At 42.2% G+C, this 20,457-nt stretch overlaps 1 protein-coding gene across 3 annotated transcripts in view; it reads left to right on the plus strand.

Annotated features, from left to right (window-relative positions):
* Csgalnact1 (chondroitin sulfate N-acetylgalactosaminyltransferase 1) overlaps window positions 1–20,457 on the plus strand; it is a 341,415-nt gene that overhangs the window by 132,898 nt on the left and 188,060 nt on the right. The window contains exons 1-2 of one of the 3 annotated variants that reach the window (XM_055618820.1): window positions 9,781–9,803; window positions 10,108–10,189. The exons of 1 other annotated variant lie outside the window; for it this stretch is intronic. The gene's annotated coding sequence lies outside the window, so the exon portion shown is untranslated. Of the gene's footprint in view, window positions 1–9,780; window positions 9,804–10,107; window positions 10,190–20,457 lie in introns of those variants that run through there. One more of the 3 variants, XM_055618818.1, reaches the window with a different exon arrangement.

A 20,457-nucleotide genomic window follows, 5' to 3' on the forward strand; every position in this document is an offset into this window, starting at 1 on the left:
AGAAAGAAAGAAAGAAAGAAAGAAAGAAAGAAAGAAAGAAAGAAAGAGAGAGAGAGAAGGAAAGACAGAAAAGAAAAACAAAACAAAACAAGTTGCTCCACCAATCAACCCTTTGTACCCATAGTGAATGCTGAATATATAAATCATATTTACACCATGCAAAAGGTTCACAGGGAATTGTAAATTTCTCCTTTCAATATAGGAAAGGTAGGATCTACATTTTGATGTTTGGTTGATAACAGCCTCGTGATTGCTAAATAAGTCCATTAAGAAATGCAAAGGCAAAAATGATATGTTCAGAGGTAAAGTTCTTTATGTGTATGGCATGTAATGCATACAATAAGACATCTGTGTAGGAAGAGGATACAACAGAGATTATGTTCTTTGTGGACATTGGGAGAGTACATTGGCCCTTTGTTTCCTTTAAAGGAAAGTGGTGATTATGACGCCCTGGCCAGTCTCTGTCTCTGTTTTGTACCCTTCAGTCTTTATCCCCGAGTACTCTATCATATAGAGAATAAGCAGTAACCAATGAAGAGGCAGCAAGGACCGTCAATAATGCAGACATTTCACCAACTTGCTAGGTCTTTTATGAATCTTTTTACTTCTTGAATTCAGTTTCCCGTCTCAAAGTTAAAGAGTTTGGGATATACGTGTCATTTATGTCAATTCTATTTTTAATCTTCTGTGATCAAAAATTTTATTAAGTATGTATTGCAATAGCTTTGGAACCAAGCTTCATATGGAACAAGAAACACAAATGCAATTATATTTATATATAATATATACATACATATTATATACTTTTACATTTAATTTAAAACATATACACACATATTGATGATGTTGCAAGTTGCTAGTATCTCTTTCTTTCTTTCTTTCTTTCTTTTTTTTTTTTCTTTTTTTTTGAGAGCCACCTGGTGATTTGTAATAAGCCACAGAGCTGATTATGGTTTTTAAGCTGTTAATTGCATATTTCAGTTTGTTGCCTAAGGAAATAGTGCAACAAAAAACATAAGACTTATTTACTTAAAAATGCTTGACTGGGTTATAATAAAGCCTTGAAACAACTAGCTGAACGATGGCTAATTAAACAGTCTTTTAGCAACACGGTGGGTTATTGCTCCATTGAAAATGACAGATATATGGGCTAAGTAGATATGTAGAGAAGTCAAGCAAAAAATTAGAAAATAGTGCGCCCATAACGAATGCTGAACACATAAAACATGTTTACACCATGATAAGGGTTGGCAGAGGATTGTAAATTGCTGATTTAATATAGGAAGGTGGGATCCACATTTTAAGTGTTAAATCATAATAGTTTCATGATTGCTTAGTAAGTCCATCAAGGAATGCAAACACATAAATCGTATGTTCAGAGATAAAACATTGTTTGTGAAGATGGTATGTAAAGCTCAGAAGAAGACATCTATGCAGGTAGAGGATAGATCAGAGATTATGTTCCTTGTGATTTTTGAGTTGGAGTAAAACCATGTGTCGTGAAAGTAGTTACCACACAGAAGAAATGCTTTTTCCAGGAATAATTTTCAGTTTGGCTAAATCCCCAAAATAGTGAAATGAAAATTCATGAGAGGAGTTCTTCTCAGAGACAGCAAACAAGTCAGATGCTGCTGTTTCTTTTTTCCTCAAACTTTCTATCCTCCTTCCTTTTATTTTCTTCATAATAAAAGGAAAGGCTTTCTACATGTTGAGATGTTTTGCAATCTCCTTATTTAGTCTCTCTCTCCCCTCCCCCAAAGGGCCACAAAATCCATCCACTTCAAGAGAGAAAAATGTTACTTTTTTTTTTTTTTTTAGTGTAAAAAGTGAATAGCCATGTTAGAGTCCTATCAGGACTGGAAATACAAGATAACTGTAGCCACAACCCAAGCTCCTTTCAGATGCAGGGAGCAAGGGATGAGCTGCTGCCCTGGGTCAGCTGGATGGCGGTGATTGGGAGGGGTCTCATGTTCTTTCTCTTCCCCAGGGGGTTAAATCAACACCTGAGTGATTTTGAAATGAAAACCATTGTTAGGGTACCAAGATGACATGGTATCCCTGGGTAGGGACCCTCTTCCTCCGGAGGTGTTCCTTATGAGCAGACTACTTTGAAAAAACAGTGAGAATCTTGACAAGTATGGCAGGGCTCCAGTTTCTGCGGGAAGGGAGAGAGCTTTGCTCTTGACATGTTTTGTCCTAGAGGTACCAAAGCTTGTTGACTCATGTGACAAGGTCAGAGTCCTTGGAGGAGGGTTTTAAAGACTCTCGAACTCTTATTCCCAGACCTTAAAGTTTTGCTAAAGAGAAAACAGGTGCAAGGATGAAAATGTTCGCTCACATTTACAGCCACTTGATAGCCAAAAACATACCTGAGGGTTTCTGCCCATTCTGCTGTTTCCATACCTTTCTGCAGCACCCCAGTCTTACACGATGGCTCTCCTACTGCCTTTTCTTCTATAACCACACAAATGACTAACTTCCAACTTTGAATTCTATCTGGTGGCTGATTAATCCACAAAGAGCCTCTTGAAGCCATGAGAGGCATGAATCAGCAAGTCATAAAGCACAGCACTGCTCCAGGATCCCATGTTTGCTTTCTTTGTTTGTCTACCAAAAGGCAGAAGTTTAATTTCTACCGTCCAACTGCGATGTCGTACTCCCTGGGATGGCATGCGACCTTAAGCAAGTTATCCGACCTTTCTGAACCCCAGAGTCCTCAGCTGTTCCCTGCAGCTTTGTATCTGTCCCTGCTTTCTATATTTGTTAGATGAAATTATTTGAAATAATCTTTTAGATGGGGCCTTGCCTTATTGAAGTTACTCAATATATTAAGTTCTATTGTTTTACTTTCTTGAGGGCAGTCACAATGACTTACGGCCCAAATCTTAAGATAATTAGTACTGTATTTTTTTTAGAAAAAGTTATTACATTCATGTATTATTGGAGGGGGTGGGTGCCCACATCTCATAGAGCATGAGTGGAGGTCAGAGGACAAATTTTGCAGAAAGACAGTTCTTTTCCTTCTACCACATGGGTCTGAGACTCAAACTCAGGTGATTAAGTTTGGCAGCAAGAACTTGTACTGGCTAAGCCATCTCAGTGACCCAAGACTATGTACATTTTGTGGGATAAGATTATTATTTAGGCCCAATTAGTTGGTGTTTTGAAAGACTTTTCAGAGCTTCTCTCTTCCTTCCTCTTTTTAGTTGGATCTAGCAAGGGCTGAAAACATATTTTAATGATTTAAAACTTTATTGATTAACATTCATGGTCCCCGTGCTTATATGTAACTTCATTAGTATCTTTTATATATAGTAAGCACTATACAGAAATTATAGATTCCCTATGGCAATATTCATTTGCATTTTAGGTGCAGTTTTGTTAAATGATGTGTATGTACAAGCAATATTACTGCTTATTTATTTGAAACATGAGATAATCTTTTTTCCTGCATCTCTGGTGTAAATTCCACACCCCCTTTAAATCTTCCAACAGCCCAATCCAGGGGATTAATTGAACAAAGTCTATTATATAAACATTTACACAGAGTTTATATTTTCATGGTGAAATATGTATTTTGTAATGTCACAGTCTATTTCTGAAAATATGGATGGCATGTTCTCAATCCTCTTGTGGTTGGAACACAGCATGAAATAAGCTGGGAAATGGATACAGCTAACCGAATGCATTTTCGGGCTAATGATAGCTCATCAGGATGCAAGCTTATTACTGCAGTGACTTTTTTTTTTTCTTTTTCACTATCATCATGGACATGCCCACATCTGGAAAGATGACAAAAATTGCCACTGAAAATAAAAAAATATCTGTTCAGCTTTGATGAAAGGTTGAACTTCTTCATCTATCTGTGTCACCAGCCCTGTAAGTACAACAATAGATCAAGCTTCAGTGCCCACAGTAGAGTCTTGGCAGTGTGGAGCCAGAGGGAATCATAAAGAAGCCAGAGAAGACAAACTTCATTCATTCTATCTCAGACTCATGCTCTGGGCACTTGCCTTGAGTACGCACATCTGAGACAGCCGGGCCTGGAAAGCAGAGCCAGTGGAGATAGCTCTGCTGACCTGGGAGATACAGCAAAGATTCTATTAGCAGCTAAATTTTATGTGGCATCATAAGAAGCAATTGTTTTTGTTGTTGTTTTGTTTTTGTTTTTGTTTTGTCCTGGGAGGGATTTGTGGATGGAAAAGGTCAATGTTGGGCGTCTTCCTCAATACCTTTCTAACTTTCTTTTTAAAATAGGGTTTCTCCTGAAACCAGGAGCCACCAAGCTAAAGGGAGCACCCTGTCTTCCTCTCTCCAGCGCTGGGATTACAGGCACATACTTGTGCACATATCATTTGTGTGTGCGCTGAGGATCTGAAATAGTCCTCATACCTGTGTGTCAAGTACTTTGCCAACTGAGCAATCTCTGAAGGCTACTTTTGGTAGACTTTGACCGTAGTCCTGTACCCTCTCCCCATTGTTGTATCGATGCTGTATTGATGTTGTATTGATGCTGTATCAACACTGCTGTATTGATGCTCTGTGTGCATTGTGTATTGTGTTTTCTTTGGGTTGTCTCTGTTGCCTGGGTCATTGTATGTTAGCTGAGCTGTTGTTGATCTTTGTGTCTTCTGTGGGATAACTTGTCTTTGTGAACTAGGGCAAGACAGTCATGAGAGCTGCACTTAGTTAATGGGCAAATGTGATAGGATTGTCCACTCTGTATCAGTGAATTTGAGTAAATCTTTATACTCATAAAGTCTCTAACTTTATATGTTCAGGAGTTTGGACTCTTTCCAAGCCCCTCTGTCCTAGGCATCACAGCTGAGTCATATACTGTCTCCCATCCCTCTTGTTTTTTCAGCTTGTTTTCCCCTGTAACTAATCTTGGACAGGAATTCTCCGCTGGGCTGGGTAACAACAGTCAAGGCTCCTGCTCCCTCATTGAGAATCAGCAATGCTGTCCCATACCTTCACTTCACAGATCTTGAACTAGGCACTCCATAGCATTTGCCTAAAGCCCCAGGCACTCACAGCAGAGGACAGGCCAGATCTCTTGTTCTGGATTGGACTAAATGTTGCGGATTCCCCCAGGGCATTGATCATGCCTCGGTAACATCTTAGATGCTGTTAAGCTGAGCAGAGCCAGAAGAGCTCACTGGAAGACTGTGTCTAGTTCAATGCCTGATTAAGTGTCAGTACAGATACAGTGTTATAGACTGCCTACTGGGAAACAGCTCTCTTCAGAAGGATCTGTACCAAGTCTGTATCTTAACTGATTTGATAAAAAAGATTGTGTTGGTCTTAGCTAAAGCAAACTGAAAGACCTAGTTTCTTCAAAAAACTAGTTGTTACTGACTGGTTCATTTAGTATCTTTTTATTTATGGACCCCTAAAAACTGCTACAATTCATGTTCCTGATTCTCTTATAATGGAAAACACTTCCATTCTGCATAGGAGTGGTTTGTTCACATTATTTTATTTTAATTTTTAGATTTAGTTATTTCATTTCATGTAAATGTGTTTGCTCGCACATGCACATGTGTACCACATGTGTGCCTGGTGCCTGCAGAGGCCAGGGGAAGCGTCAGATTCCCTCGGCTGGAGGCATAAATGGTGTGAGTTACCAGATAGATGCTGGGAACTGAACACAGGTCCTCTGCAAGGGCAGCAAGTGCTCTTAACTGCTGAGCCATTTATCTGGCCCTGGTCCTGTGTTTTAAAGGAACAGCAGATGATTAAACAGTGTAATTGTGTTACACAAGATCATCTCCATTGATCAAAATGAGAAACTGCAGCAAGGGAAATAAGTGTGACCTCCTGCAGTGGAAGCATTATGAAGAAGATATTTTCTCAAGGTGCATCTGTGCTTTCTGGACGAGGGACACAAAGTTCATCCTGGTTTTTCATTCCAAAGAGTAACAGAAGAGTAACCTCTGGGATGGGGATCATGGCTTTGGAAATCAGTCGTTCCCTAAATCACACTATTTATAGTCAAGTTACTCAGTGTGGAAGGAATGCAGTTAAAAATATGGTAGCATGCTTCTTACAATGCTGAGTGTCCAAGGGCACTTTCTTTTCTGAAACAAAGTTTTGAGAAAGATGATAATTTTAGAAGCTGGACACACAGTCCTGATCCTGTCCCCAGCTCTGGTTCCCAGTACCAACAGCAGAGAACTCCACTTACTCATATTTTAAAAACTTGTTAGTCAGGGTTCAAAGTGTATGCTTTTATCTACAAGTGCACAATGGGAATCTCAGAAGAAATCTTGGATGGGTTATTGGTGTGTTTTCTATGCTATATTGGCCGTGTTAGGGAGAGAGGCCTTGAAATTCTTCTTCCTTATTGTATCAATCAGTGGGTCTGACACACATTATGTGTTAGATGAATGAAAGGTGTGAATATTTAATTTGAGGGAAGTGAGGAAGGCTTATAGCTTCAGGCATCTCCACAGTCTTGAGCAAGCTGTGTTTTTGAAGCTCTTTGGAAGCAAGTAGTGGCCTGGGCTTGTCTTGGGAATGATGTATTGAGTAGCCTGGCTCCTAGGTTATCAAGATAGCATTTCTCTCAATATATTCATGGTCACAGATCCTAGCTAGTCTTCTTATAACAGGACTAAGAGGTAGCTTATTTGAGGAGAATTTGCTAATGAACGGTTGTGAATTCTGTTCTTTTGGATGAGATGCATATCCTGGTCTGTATAGTTCAGATGGAAACTTCAAGAGTCCACAGTGCAGTCTTTCTGTGGATTTCTCCCAGCCATCCGCGAGGACACCAGCTTTCTCCTCACCATCACTTGACAAGTGAAGCCACGCCAGGTCCTCCTTAATCCTCACCTTCTGTGCTGAACTGTCAAGAACACAGTGGGCTACAGACGGTCAGGAAGGGAACCCAAACCCAAACAACAGTGTTAAGACTAAGGGATATGTCCTTGCTGCTTTGAGACTGTCATACGCATGTAGCCACACTTCTCAGCTGGTCACTAGATTTCATTTTTACTTTTAGCACATTTCTCATACTGTTTTATTCTTCGATATTCAGGAGGACTTTTCCAAAGTTTTGTTTTTGTAATTGGGATTTCAATTTATTTATTTCTCTGTTTGTTTGTTATGGTTGGTGGGGGCGGGGCGGATGGGGGAGAGTGAACACCGGCCGGGAAAGGCTGTGTTCTCAATGCCTCACTGATAGTCTCTGGATGCTAGCGGCGTATATACCCAACCACTGTTCTTGTGCAGTACTTGCCTATAGACTCCATCTCCGTTACTAAAGACCCACCTAAGAGACCAGTGTCTTCATGTCTTTTCTTGGAAATGGGATAAAACACCCTGACAGAAGCAATTTAAGAGCTTATTTAAGGTTTATTTTGGTTTATAGTTTCAGAGGTCCATGGTCCATCATAGCAAGCGCACCTGGCAGCAAGCAGGGGAACAGGGTGGCAGGAGGAAGTGGCTGCATGGTCACATTTTGTCTACACCAAGAAAGCAGAGTGAACAGGAAGTGGAGGTGGGCCGTGAAGCCTCAAGTCCCACACACAGGGACCCATTTCCTCCATGCAGCCCTTCTTCCTAAGAATTCCACAACCCTCCCAAATAGAGTCAACAGCTGGGGCCACGGATTCACACAGGTCAGCTGGGTGTGGGAGGGGTGGCCCTTCACATTTACATCACAGCCGAGGCTTCATGGGCAGTGTGTAGGACTGGAAATGGGCAGGCTTACTTTTCTTCAGTGTTTTGGCTTTGAACGTTCAAAAACTTCCTGGCTTTCCCATATGTCAGCCATGCGGACTTCTTAACCTCCTTCTGCCCCTCTGTGAAGATGGAAAACCCTAATGCACGTGTGTCTCGTCTTCTGCCTATCGGATGGGTCCCTCAGCAGTGCAGTAGCGGCGGAGGGAGGGCATGCTGCCGTGTCTGCACTCATCCCCTCTCTTCCGAATAGCTACCGTTAATCTCAAAATTTTCACCGTGCGTTTTGTTTCCAGCCTGGTCACCACTCTTGGGTTTGTTGGTTTGTTGTTCTGCACTCTTGTGTTGTACTTTTCTGTCCCTAGCTGGAGACTTCCTCTTCTGAGGACTTTCTAAGATCATGCACTTCCCAGAGCCCAGGAGCAGAGTTTTAATGAGTTCTTTACTAGGCAAAGAGGAAGGAGCTGTGCTGTTTGTCCTCGGATTCCAGCCGGCCTAGAACCAGGGTCCCAGAGCTGGCTGAATGTGGATGACTGTGTGCATATAAAATGACTGAGGCTTCTGTTCCAGCCGCTGGCCTGAGAGAATGACTGAGTTTATTAATGATCTTGCAGAGCTATGAGTTGACAGACGATTTGTTTTCATTATGTAAACCAGCGTGGTCTGGGATTATGCAGATTTCCACCTTTTTTACTTATAAGGCAAAAAATATTCATTAAGGATATCAATAAAGACCCTGCCTGCGATTGCGTCTCCAAGGCTGTTCCCTGCATGCTGAAAGACAGAAGAGAAAACTTACATGGCCGAGAGAGAATGAGAGATTGATTGGAAGGCAAATTATAAACCCATCTCAGCTCTCGGCCTGCAGGCTGGGAAGTAACATTATTTGTTGTCAGGGATGGAAAACAACTCAGATTCAGGTCCAAGTGACTATCTCACGTTGACACTGCCGTCTCTCTGCCAAGCGCAGCTCCGTTAGACAGAGATTAATTAGGCTGGCAGAGGGGGCCTGGGCTTCCAGAGCAGTGCTGAAGCAGGCAGCTCTGCTGTCCTAGTCTCCGAGTTGGAGGTCTGCAGGCTTGCCCCCCAGGAAGACGACAACCCACTTTCCTTGTTAAACCCACAGCAAACCCGGGTGGGAGGGTGGATAGGAAACAGACTCTCTGCTCCTACAGTAATGCGCTGCACTGTACTTGTCTGCTGACTCTGTTAATGCCAGGGAGCGGGAGGGGGGGCGCTAGCAGGCTGTCCCCATGGAGACAGGGGGGACCAGCAAGTAATCTGTAGACTCGAGTGGCTTATCAATCTTTCCTTTGGCCTTGTATAAACCATGACAGACTTTTTATTATTCCTGCACATGATATGGAAATGCTAGTGTGTACGCACACATGGATATATTTTGCCCATTACTTGAATTATGGGACAGATAGGATAAAAATAAGGAAAACTCTTGGGGAAGTAGCCCCGAGTTAGTTCGTTGAAAACTGTGTACTACAGGCTTGGCATAAGGACCTTAGCGTTTTCCCAGAAGCTTTCTCACAGGGAGTCCTTGGTCTGAACATCTTCAGCTTTGCTTGTATAGACACAGTCTATTTCATCAAGGGCTGGGGCTATACGGCGTCCCCACACCCCACCACCACCTTACTGAGAACAAGACGGGCAGAGCAGGGGCTGGGCAGGGGCTCTTGTCCTCAGGTGAGGGTGCGGAACCTGGACAGCCCCCAGTCCATCCTCTCCAGCGTTCTGGGCTCCTGGCAGACGCCAGTCCTACCGTCCTGCCTGCCATCCTGCCGGCTTAGTAACCCCCTCGGGGCCCCGCAGCAGGCTGGCTCGGTGCTTCTCCGGGCTGCGGTGGGCACTGGCAGTATGACTCCCACAGTGGACCTTTGTAGCGTGTGGATTCGCTCCTCTCCAGGAAAACTGGGATGAGGATTTTTCTTTTACTGTTAACACTTTATTGCACGGATTTTTCCCCCCAGTGGTGGCGCTGAGCTGTGCTAGCAGAAGGGGGCGGTACTTTCCCTCCGGACCCTGACTTGGAAACCAAGTGCGACTCTAGCGCATCAGCAGAGGCAGCTGTGCTAGCGGAGCAGCTGTGCGCCTTTCTTTCTGCCGAGGTTAGCGTGTTTAGGTTTGGTTTTTTTCCACGTGGAAATGCTTGCCTTCCTCTGTCCTCAGCGGGGCTTTCGCGCTTTTAAATGTTGATGCTTTCGTTTTTAAACCAAATATTTTGCATTTTACTTATTAAAAGAGGAAGGGGGTATACTCTATCGCTTGGCGGGGAGGGTTGCAATATGTTCAGATGAATTGTGTGTTATATACTAAATCACATGCCTTTTACCATTATTAAACCTCACTTGTATTTAAAGGGTGGAAATTTACAGGGGTTACCTCCTATTTCTTTTCTTCTTACCATTTTAGACTCTTTTTTTTCCATTGCGAAGAGAGACGCCAAGATCATTTTTTAACCAGCGAAGGCCTTACGTAGCACTCATTCTTGCAGGTAAGTGAGTCTTTGTCACAGGTGACTTGGAAAGCAAACCTTATATAGTCTGCATCATTGGCATGTCCCAGCTAGGTACGGAATGTGTTCAATTCATTTTACTTTTAATGGTTACATTGATGCAAAGTTATCTCACGGTATCAATATATTTTTAAGCAGCTCAACTGCTTTGCTTTGGATCTTCTCATCCACTGGCTTCAATCTCTATTTCACTTTCAAAACTCTTTTGGTATTATTTCTGTCTTCTTAGAGCATTAATCAACAGCACAGCTAAAAGGACTTTATAATTCTTTATAAAAAATGTTGTCATCTTAATCAGGAACACAGTTGTGACAGAACATTAACCTTTTAAAAGTAGTCATCCTGCAACCAAATGGGTACAGTGACTTTTGATCAAGCTACAAAGTAATTGTTACAAGTGAAGTGAGCTGGTGAGATGAAGCTCCCTTGTAACATCCCTAGAGGTGTTCATTGAAACTACTTATGAATAGCTTCCTTATTAATATATACTGTCGGATTAGGCCTTGGAATAAATGTTACATCTGTGATAGCTTGTCTTGCTCAGTAATCAAGACTTTTGGGTTTATTTCCTATAAGATATTTAATTACAACTGGCAAGATTAATGTTTAAAAACATGTAAGTCCAGAACTTGAGGCCGAAGAATTAAGATCTCCTAATTAGAATCAGGCTCGTTCTACCTAGCTAGCAATGCCAGTGTGAGCTAGGAGAGATCCTGCCTCAGTCTAAGCAAGAGTCTTGGAGGCATCATTAACATTGGAGAATGAATGGAAAATTGTGCACATGCTTCCTGTTTTCAGCAATGAAACCTTTTTTTTTTTTTCAGTTTTCTCTAGAAATTCAAATGAAAAGTAGACACAGAAATGAAGACAGGTGAGCTGTGCCTGGCAGACACCTTTGTCTTTGAAAAGTGCTGTTTTCTCTTTAACACATTTTAACAGAGATTTTGTTCATGATTTTGCATTATTGAGAATGGGAGAAATGTTCTAACATTGTTATCCTGATTAAGATAAAAAAGTGGAGGTTAAGTTACATGACTTGATTCTACATTTTGTACTAAGATGATAGAAAATGAGGAGTTTTAAAAGGGACCACATTTGAATTGTTTATAATAGAAAACATAAATAACCTCAGAAAAGGCGAGTAATATGAACACAATAACTGGAGATTGCTTCTTCATAAATTCTTCTCTGAGTAGCAAGTCAGGGGCTATGAAGACTGATTGGGGCCAACTTCAGGGCACAGAGAATGGCTCTCATCTTGAGTCCTAGGATGCTTAATGTTTTCAGGAATAACTTGGATGGTGTAAAAGAAAACACTGTCATTTAAAAATCATGTGTGCCATTAACTGTTAAGAGCCTTGCGATGACAGTAGTAAGGAGCCAGGGTGAAAATTAGCAGGGGAAGCAAGCAAAAGTTGATCAAAATCTATGTGGGGAAATGCGAAGTTAGGGGATGTCTGTGTTCTAAGGCTCTTGGGTAGAAAAACAGGGGAGTAGAGCGGCAGGCTGTAGAGCATACATTGGATATGAACAACAGTTACGCTTCTCTTGAAACCTAGTAGGGCACTGGGAGACATTGGCCAGGAGCCAGGAGGCCTGCTGGCGCGGGAGATTTGCCAGCCGCTGCTCCTCACATTTACTAACTCAGGTCTGAACAGCTGGCAGCAGGGATGGGCAGGTGCCCCACACAGCACAGGGCTGCTAATCATGGGACCCGTGTGGAAGGCATCGATTCTAACTCAGACATTTAGAACATCCTGTGTCCTGTATCATCTCTCTTGTGGTGATGGAATGACTGTCCAGACATCTTAAGAGAGGAAGGATCGATTCTGGCACATAGACCATGGCACACAGTCTGTCGTGGTGGTGGAGGTGTAGTGGCAGGAGCTGCTGTGGCTGTGACCAGAGGAGTGTGAAGTGGATGGTTGCATCACGCGGCAGCCAGGAAGCAGAGAACCGGGGTAGGCTTGAGAGGTTTATATCCCATAATCCCCACTCTGAGGGATCTAAATCAAGACTCTATAGACAAAAGGCCTCACAACCTCCCCAAATAGCACTAATTGGTGACCAAAGGTTCTATCATATGAGTTGAAGAAGGCATTGCACAATCAAACCATAATCAAGTCCTACATACCTTCATCCCAGAGCCTGCCCCGACATGGTCTCTTCTCAGGGAATCAACCCTCACCACAGGTTTATCCTCATTTGGAACTTGCCACAGCTCACTGATGTATTTCCAGCATCTGAATTCCCATGCCCATAATTCTCCTTTTCCTGTCAAGAAAGAAATTTGCTCTTTACCCTGAGTGCTGCCTCTATCCCTGGTCACACCTTCAAGCTACTGGTCACTTTGGACTTGTCTTCCCACTTTCTGGTCCCTTCTCGTGTCTGTTCCTCACCTATTCACTACGATTGTTTGAAGCTGTGGAGTTGCACACTATTCTTCCTACTGGGATGCTGTCATCTTCTATCGGGTGGGATGCTGACATCTTGTAATTTCTCAGGGAACTGTTGCTCAACCTTTAACGCTCACCTCCACAGCATTCTACATAGTTAGTGAAGCATCCTGCCTTGACATTGCTTAGCTCCTGTGTGATGCCAAGTGGAGGAGTGGGATAACTCAGACCTGTACGTGCTTCCTCTCAGTGTATTCCCTGGACACCTTTGTTGTGTCTCTTCTGGGGAGACATAAATAAACATCTATTTATCCTAGGCAAAGCAGCAATGACAGAACAAACAACTCCTTCCCCTCAAGTCTCACTTGGTGAGCTGCTGAGTTTATTGGAGTGACTTACAGGAAGAAAGGATGAGAGGTCACAAATAGGACCATGGTGACGCATACGCAGCTACGTCTCCCCAGTAAGAGTGATGACTCACAGGAGCGACATCCTGGCAGTTTCCTGCACAAGTATCAGTCATCTCCATGGAAGAGTTCCTCTCCTCCAGCAATTGCTTACTGATTACATAACCTCATGGAGGGGACTTGTGAATTGTATAAAAATTTAAGTTTCCCAAGGATGGTAGGTTTCCTTAGGTTTCTCTCTCTCCTCTCTCTCTCTTAAGAGCCCCTATCCCTCCAAGAGAGAATGTTTCAGTTCAGAGGAAATATCTATGTAACACCTTTTACCTTCTCTTCATGGACACATCACCCCCTCCTTACACAATGCTGTTCTGAGCTCACCCTGCCCTTTCGAATTTCAGTGGTTCAGCTCTTCCAGTGATGTCTGGGGACAGGGATTCTGTTCGTAGACATCTAACCTTGTAAGTCTTTGCTGTTCTTCTACGAGTTCATAAAAGTTCACAACTATCAAGCAGCATAAAGTGGAAAACAGAGTGGGTATTAGAAGTGTAACTACATACTTCATGGTGACATTGTCACTAATGACAAAGGGGGTTCTGGGGGCTGGGAAGAAAGGACTTACAGCACAGGTGACTCAGTGAGGATCCTTCGAACCCACCTCAGAGCCAGGCTCTAAACTGTGCCCCTCTAATCCTAGAGCTTCCTGACTAGCAAGTCTAGTAAAAGAGCAAGTTCTAAGTTTAATGAAATATCCTATCTCAAAAATGAAGAGGGAAAACAGTAGAGGAGGGAACTCCAAAGTTCTCTAGTGGGTTTGTGGAGGTGATGTGCATTTTCTAGACTTTCATTTGTTTCAGTTGACACCTGATTGGGTCTTGCTTCTCCTTTTTCCCATCTGTCCTGGGGCTGCTCCCTGCAGTTCCCTTTCCATCCGGTTTCCTGCTTCAAGACTATGCTTCATTCTCATCTTCAGGTTGTTCTGATGGCTCCTATCTGTGGCACTTTCCTCCTTCCTTATACTTTTCGCTCTCCAGTTCTCGGGGCTCAATTGGATGAGGAGTGGTGGGGGTCATGGGAGGAACCTTTTCTGGATCCCCTGTGGGTAGGGTTGTTGTGGCTTCTTTATTTTCTTCATTGTTGATATAGACATACCACAGTTTCGGCATCATTGACTTCAGAAGAGAAATGGTCTCTGTTTTTAGGATCTAGTAAATACCTGATTAGAGCTATCTTAGAATAGATTTATGATATCTAAAAGTCTCTTCAGTGCCTTGAACTATGAGCATTTTCATTTGCTTAGTTTAGTACTGTGCTCACTAGTCATCCACTACCAAAAAAATAAAAATAAAAATTCCTTTTTGGCTTCTACACTACCATGGGGCCTAGGGTTGTGAACCACGTAACCTAACTCCAGCTTCAGAACTCCCAAGTTAAACATGTTAAGAGAGAAGTCAAAGAAAGTGGAGGCAACCCCAGATCTATTTTCAGATTGATAAAATATGGTCTGCCCTTGCATTGGTGTATTATTCGGCCTTAAAGGAGGCAGGAATTCTGACACATACTAAACTGTGGGTGAGCTTTGCAGATAGTATGCTAAGTGAAATAAGCCAGAAAGAAGGCAGCAGATTCTATATGATGCCACATGTATGCAGAGTAGCCATACTGGCAGCCATATAGGGTGCAATTGCCAGAGGTAGGGGAAGATTAGGAGTCACGTTGTTGAATGGTTCAGGAAACTGGGTACAGTGGCACCTTAAAGTATGTTTGTATTTTACCCTTGTCAACTTATAGTTGGCTAAGATGGTCAATTTTATGTTGGGTACACTGATATAATTTTTTTTACTTAAATTTTTATTTTTTTATATTAATTACAGTTTATTCACTTTGTGTCCCAGCTATAGCCTCCTCTTTCCTCCCCTCTCAATCCTATCCTCCTTCCCTCATCTCCTCCCTGCCCCTCTCTAAGTCCACTGATAGGGGAGGTCCTCCTACCCTTCCATCTGACCATAGCTTATCAGGTCTCATCAGGACTGCCTGCATTGTCCTCCTCTGTGGCCTGGCAAGGCTGTTCTCTCCTCGAAGGGGGAGGGGTGTTCAAAGAGGCAGCCACTGAGTTAATGTCAGAGACAGTCCCTGTTCCCCTTACTAGGAAACCCACTTGGATACTGAACCATGGGCTACATCTGTGTGGGAGTTCTAGGTTCTATCCATGAATGGTCCTTGGTTGGAGAATCAGTCTCAGAAAAGACCCCTGAGCCCAGATATTTTGGTTCTGTTGTTCTCCTTGTGGAGCTCCTGTCCTTTCCAGGTCTTACTATCTCCTTTCTCTTTCATAAGATTCCCTGCACTCTTCCCAAAGTTTAGTTATGAGTCTCAGAATCTTTGATACAATTCTGGGTAGAGTCTTTCAGAGGCCCTCTGTGGTAGGCTCTGTCCTGTTTCCTGTTTTCTCCTTCTTCACATGTCCATTGGTTTGTCTTTCTGAGTGAGGATTGATCATCTTACCCAGGGTTCTCCTTGCTTAGCTTCTTTAGGTGTACAGATTTTAAATCAAATAACTTGCTTCCATAGTAATACTTAACATTTCAAAGGAAAAAAAATGAAAGTTTTTTTTTTTTTTGACATGGCTCTTTCCCCATCCCCTTGAGCTTTATTTCTTTATATTTAAACAAATAAATGTATCTTTGAATTTAAATGTATTAGATATTTAAAAAAAAAACAAGTTTCATTGGTAAGATCTTTTGGCTTTGTAGTTCCTTTTCTTTTTGCTTCTTCTTTCTTCTTTCTTTTTTCAGTTAAGACATGGTTCTGATTCATTCTTTCTCTTCTTTTTCTTCATTAAGATAGCAGGATCTTAGTGATCCAGGCACACTTGTATGACACTTTAAAGAATTACATTTTAGAGAAAAATAAGTCAGTCTTAGGAAGATAAATACCACATTTCCTCTCACCTGCAGACACTAGATTTAAACTTGCATTTGTGTGTGCATAAGTGTATGTCATAAAAACAGAGTGAGGACCTGAAAAGGGAAGGAAGAGATCTTAAGCTTGTGTGTGGGGAGTGACAGAATCCACGTGACAGGAAAGCAGGAGAGGGACCATTGGAAGAAAGAAGAGGATCAGCAAGGGGAGGGGAGGGAGGATGCAGGATGCATTTGAACAAGTCTGTATATTTATGTATGTATGTGTTAAAATGTCACAGTGAAGCCCATACTTTTTATGCTAACTACAGATTATTAAACATGACCAAGGACAGAAGTATTTGTTTTGTCACTAGTAAAGGGCATGACAGATACATTTCAGGATGTGATTTGATAGCTCAGAGAAGCCAAGTTGTTTCAGTCATTCTCTTTCCTGTTTCCCTTTCTAAGCACGTTAATTTCCCATTCTTGTGGAAAACCATGCCTTGAAAGTCGATTCATACTCAGAATGCCCAGCAACCCTTTGGAAATCTTTTTACACAAAGGTTCTGATCCACTATGTAATATCTTGCCTGCAAAGCCAAGCTAGAATTTTCTCAGCCCAGGAACATGTTAGCTGTGAAGGGACGGACGGAGAGAGTGTGATGGACTGCTGTAGACTGGACAGGGTAGGGTGAAAATCTGAGAGTTTGAGGTGGACGAAGAAGAAGGTATACATCGTGCTGAATGTAGGCTTTTTCACATTACAAACATGATTATGAAGTCCAGTCCTCTTCCCCAGAGACAAACAAAACAAACAAACAAATAACGATAAAGGAATCCATCTCTTCCACTTGACAAAATACCTAATCCAAGATAGGGTCTGGGCTCTTCTAAAGTCCCTTAAAAATATGCTGCCACAGAAATATGACTTACTGTTTCTACCCCAGCGATTTATAAAGAGTTGTTCATGTGTCCCTCAACCAGTACAGAGAGAGCCTGCTTTGTGCTGGATGTTCAGTGCTCTTAGTGGTCACGAAGTGCTGGCTCCTGGGTAGGAAGCCGGTCTGGGCAGATGGGCTCAGCCATTGCTGTGGATGCGAAGAGTGTGTTCTGTTTTCAAGCAGCTGGTGTTCCCTCTGTGAAAAGCCTTTTACCCTGAGCTTCTGGATTTTCCTTTCCACTCATCAGGATTTGGAATGTCATTTAGGGTCCCTCATTAATTATATCAATGATGGGCAGTTTTTATTCTTTATGCTTTAGCAATGTGAAATGTCAAATATTATTCAGCATTTTAGGTTCAAGTAGCAGAAAATGAATTTATGTTTTTCTTTCTTCTTCAGTTTTTATTACAATTATTTAGTGTGTGTGTGTGTGTTATGTGTGTGTGCACATGCCCATGTCATAATGCATGTCTGCATGGATGTTGTCAGAGGATAACTTGCTGGAGTTGATTGTAATCCACCGAGTGGATTATAAAGCTGTTCTGGTTGTTAGCATGGGGCTGACAGCTAGTGCCTGTGTCATCTCAGGAGAAAAGGAATTTATTTGGGAAAAATCCCAGAAAAGTGGTGGTGGTAAGTTAAAAAAAATCACAATATCACACATAATGAAAATTTATAGCAGGAGCAACTTGGCCCATCAGATGTGTTTCTAAGTTTCTTTTTAAAAATTATTATTATTAATTATTATTTATTCACTTTGTATCCTGGTTGTAGCCCTCTCCTTCATCTCCTCCCTATTGCACCCTCCCTCTCTTTTCCCCCACTATGTCCTTTCTCTAGCCCACTGATAGGGAAGTCCTTCTCCTCTATTATCTGACCCAAGCCTCTCAGGTCTTATCAGCACTGTCTGGATCCTTTTTCTCTGTGGCCTACTAAAGCCACCTCACTAGGAGGAGGTGATCAAAGAGCAGGCAGCAGAGTTCATGCCAGAGATTGCCCCTGCTCCCCTTACTAGGAAACCCATTTGGAGACTGAGCTGCCCATGGGCTACATCTGAGCAGGAGGTCTAGGTCCTCTCCATGCATGGTCTTTGGTTGATTCTTCAGTCTCTACAGAATCCCCTGGGCCCAGAATTTTTGGCTCTGTTGGTCTCTTTGTGGAACTCCTGTCTCCTCCAGGTCTTTCTATCTTCCTCTTATTTCATAAGATTCCCTGCACTGGGCCTAAGTTTGACTATGAGTCTCAGCATCTGCTTTGATACCCTGCTGGGTAGAGTCTTTCAGAGACCCTATATGGTAGGCTCCTGTCCTGTTCCCTGTCTTTTTCCTCTTCCGATGTCTATCCTGTTTGCCCTTCTGAATGAGAATTAAGCATCTTCCCTAGGGTCCTCCTTGTTGTTTAGCTTCTTTAGGACTATAGATTTTAGTATATTTATCGTATATTATATGGCTAATATTCTAAAGCATATGAAGAGCCAACTTTTCCTCAAGTGGGATAATCTTGCCTCATGGGGTAACTCTCTTATGGTTTAAAATATTTAACTTTATGGTAATTTCTTGCAGTGAACTGAATTAGAGCCTTTCTTATAGATCTGGAGATTTTATTTCTGTCCTAATTTGAGTCATGTCCTGATGCTGGATTGAAGGCTGTACCTAGGTGTGTATTAGATGGGTACATGTGTGACACCTTCCCAGGGAGACAGGACTGCTCAATCTTAATCTTTGGGAATAAGTTAGAAACAGTCAAGTCAATAGGCTAAACTGAAGGGAATTTGGTGGAAAAGAAAAAACAAAGGCATTGGCTGAGGGTGGAGGGCAGTGTCAGGGACCTGCATGAGAGTTGATGTGATGGGTACACAGGAGCACAGAGAGTACAGAAAGCGGCCTCACAGGTAACCCTGGGCATGAGCTAGGTATCTCAGCAGGAGCTGTATGAACCAAGGTACTGTGACAGCAGGCAGAGGAGGGGAACCAGAGAGTAGAGAAGCATGGCTGCAGGGAAGAGGAGTTGAGGAGGGTCTCACTGTAGGCCAGATGAGTGAGTAAGAACTGTAATGAACCAGAGGTTACAAAGAAGAAGAAAACAAGAGAAAGTGAGCACAGAGCAACAGAATTCTAGGCTAACTTGCCCTCTTCCTAAGCCCATTAGCAAGTGGTGCTGTTAACACTTTTTTGTTTGTTTGTTTGTTTCTTTTCTTTTTTTATTAGCCATGAGGTCTTGAGGGTGATGGGCCTTGTTGGGCACAATGTTACATCATGTGCCTAGCATGATGCCTGGAATAGGGTATGTGTTTGCCAGATACTCAGTATCGAATGAAAAGTAGTATACTTAGTATCTAATACTTAGTATCTAATACTTAGTATCTAAAGAATAATGAGTAGAACCTCCTGCTCCTCTAATTGGGAGGGTGGGAAAACGCACAACAAAGGACTGAAACCTTCAATCAATTTCAAGTAGTTTCCAGTTATTTTTTTCTTGTTTCTTTTGATACTCTTTCTTCTTTTCTCATTTTTTCCCCCTTGAATAAGATCATGAGGAAAACTGGAGATAAAAGAAAATGACATTAATGAAAGAAAACAGTTAATGTTGACAAACTGAAAATTGCATCAGGGAAGTCATTTTTGGTTCTTCTGTGTGCTATATTTTGAGTCCCGGTATCCAATTGTTTCATGTTGAAGAACAAATCCAGAAATAATAGGCACTAAGGTTGGATGTCTATTGGTCAGTGTCCTTGTGAGATGTATTTGAGCAGTTCTCCTTTCTTTAGGGAGCCCTGAAGGTGTTTTCCCATCATTTTCCTTTGACTAAATTTCTGCTTACGCAGGGAGCCTGTCACCAGCCTTTTGCAGTTCAATATTTTGGTATTTGGTGCTGTGACCATTGCTGAGACCTTCTAAATGAGAGACAATTAGGCATCTCCAGAGTTCTAGAAAAATCTTTGTTATTCCGTCTTGGCTATGTAAGTCAGTGCATGTTATTTAAATCCCCCACACTGCAGTGTCTCTGTCTGAAAATGGCACTGAATGGTACATTTGGAGCTGTAAACATTGAGGTTCCCAACTGGAAAATGCCTGGAATGCAGGAGGCATGTCATAGGCTGTTATCAGCATTAACTTATTTGATGTGAATTTTCTCACTCTTTAAAGACGAAAAGATATCTTTGATCACTGATTCTTTCCTTTCCCTTCTCAAGCTTACATACTTGAAATAATCTGTTCATTTGTAACTTTAGCAAAATGTAACCTGGATCTCAACCAACTGTGGGCAGACCTTGTCCTGGATGCTGGAGGCTCAGGAGGATTGTGGCACACTTGTCTTCTACGAGCATTCTAGAGAGAGATACTAGGATGTGGCTTAGTTTAGGCACAATGCTGAGGAGCCTGGAGGGAAGAAATTATGGGCTCAGTTCCCCAGGTTGCATAAGCCAAATTCCTAGAGAGTGCGTACTGAGCTAAGTAGACCAGCAGGCCACAGGAAGCTTTAACACCACGTGTTACCCTTGTCTCTGTGTTTGCTCCTAACTCTCCTTGTCTATAATCCATAAACAAATATGGAGAGCACTTTACAGAACAAACCATTGTTCTTTGACCACAATTTTGGGGC

The sequence above is a fragment of the Psammomys obesus genome, unplaced genomic scaffold (assembly GCF_907164565.1).
Source record: "Psammomys obesus unplaced genomic scaffold, mPsaObe1.curated_primary_1811, whole genome shotgun sequence".
Lineage (NCBI taxonomy): Eukaryota > Metazoa > Chordata > Mammalia > Rodentia > Muridae > Psammomys > Psammomys obesus.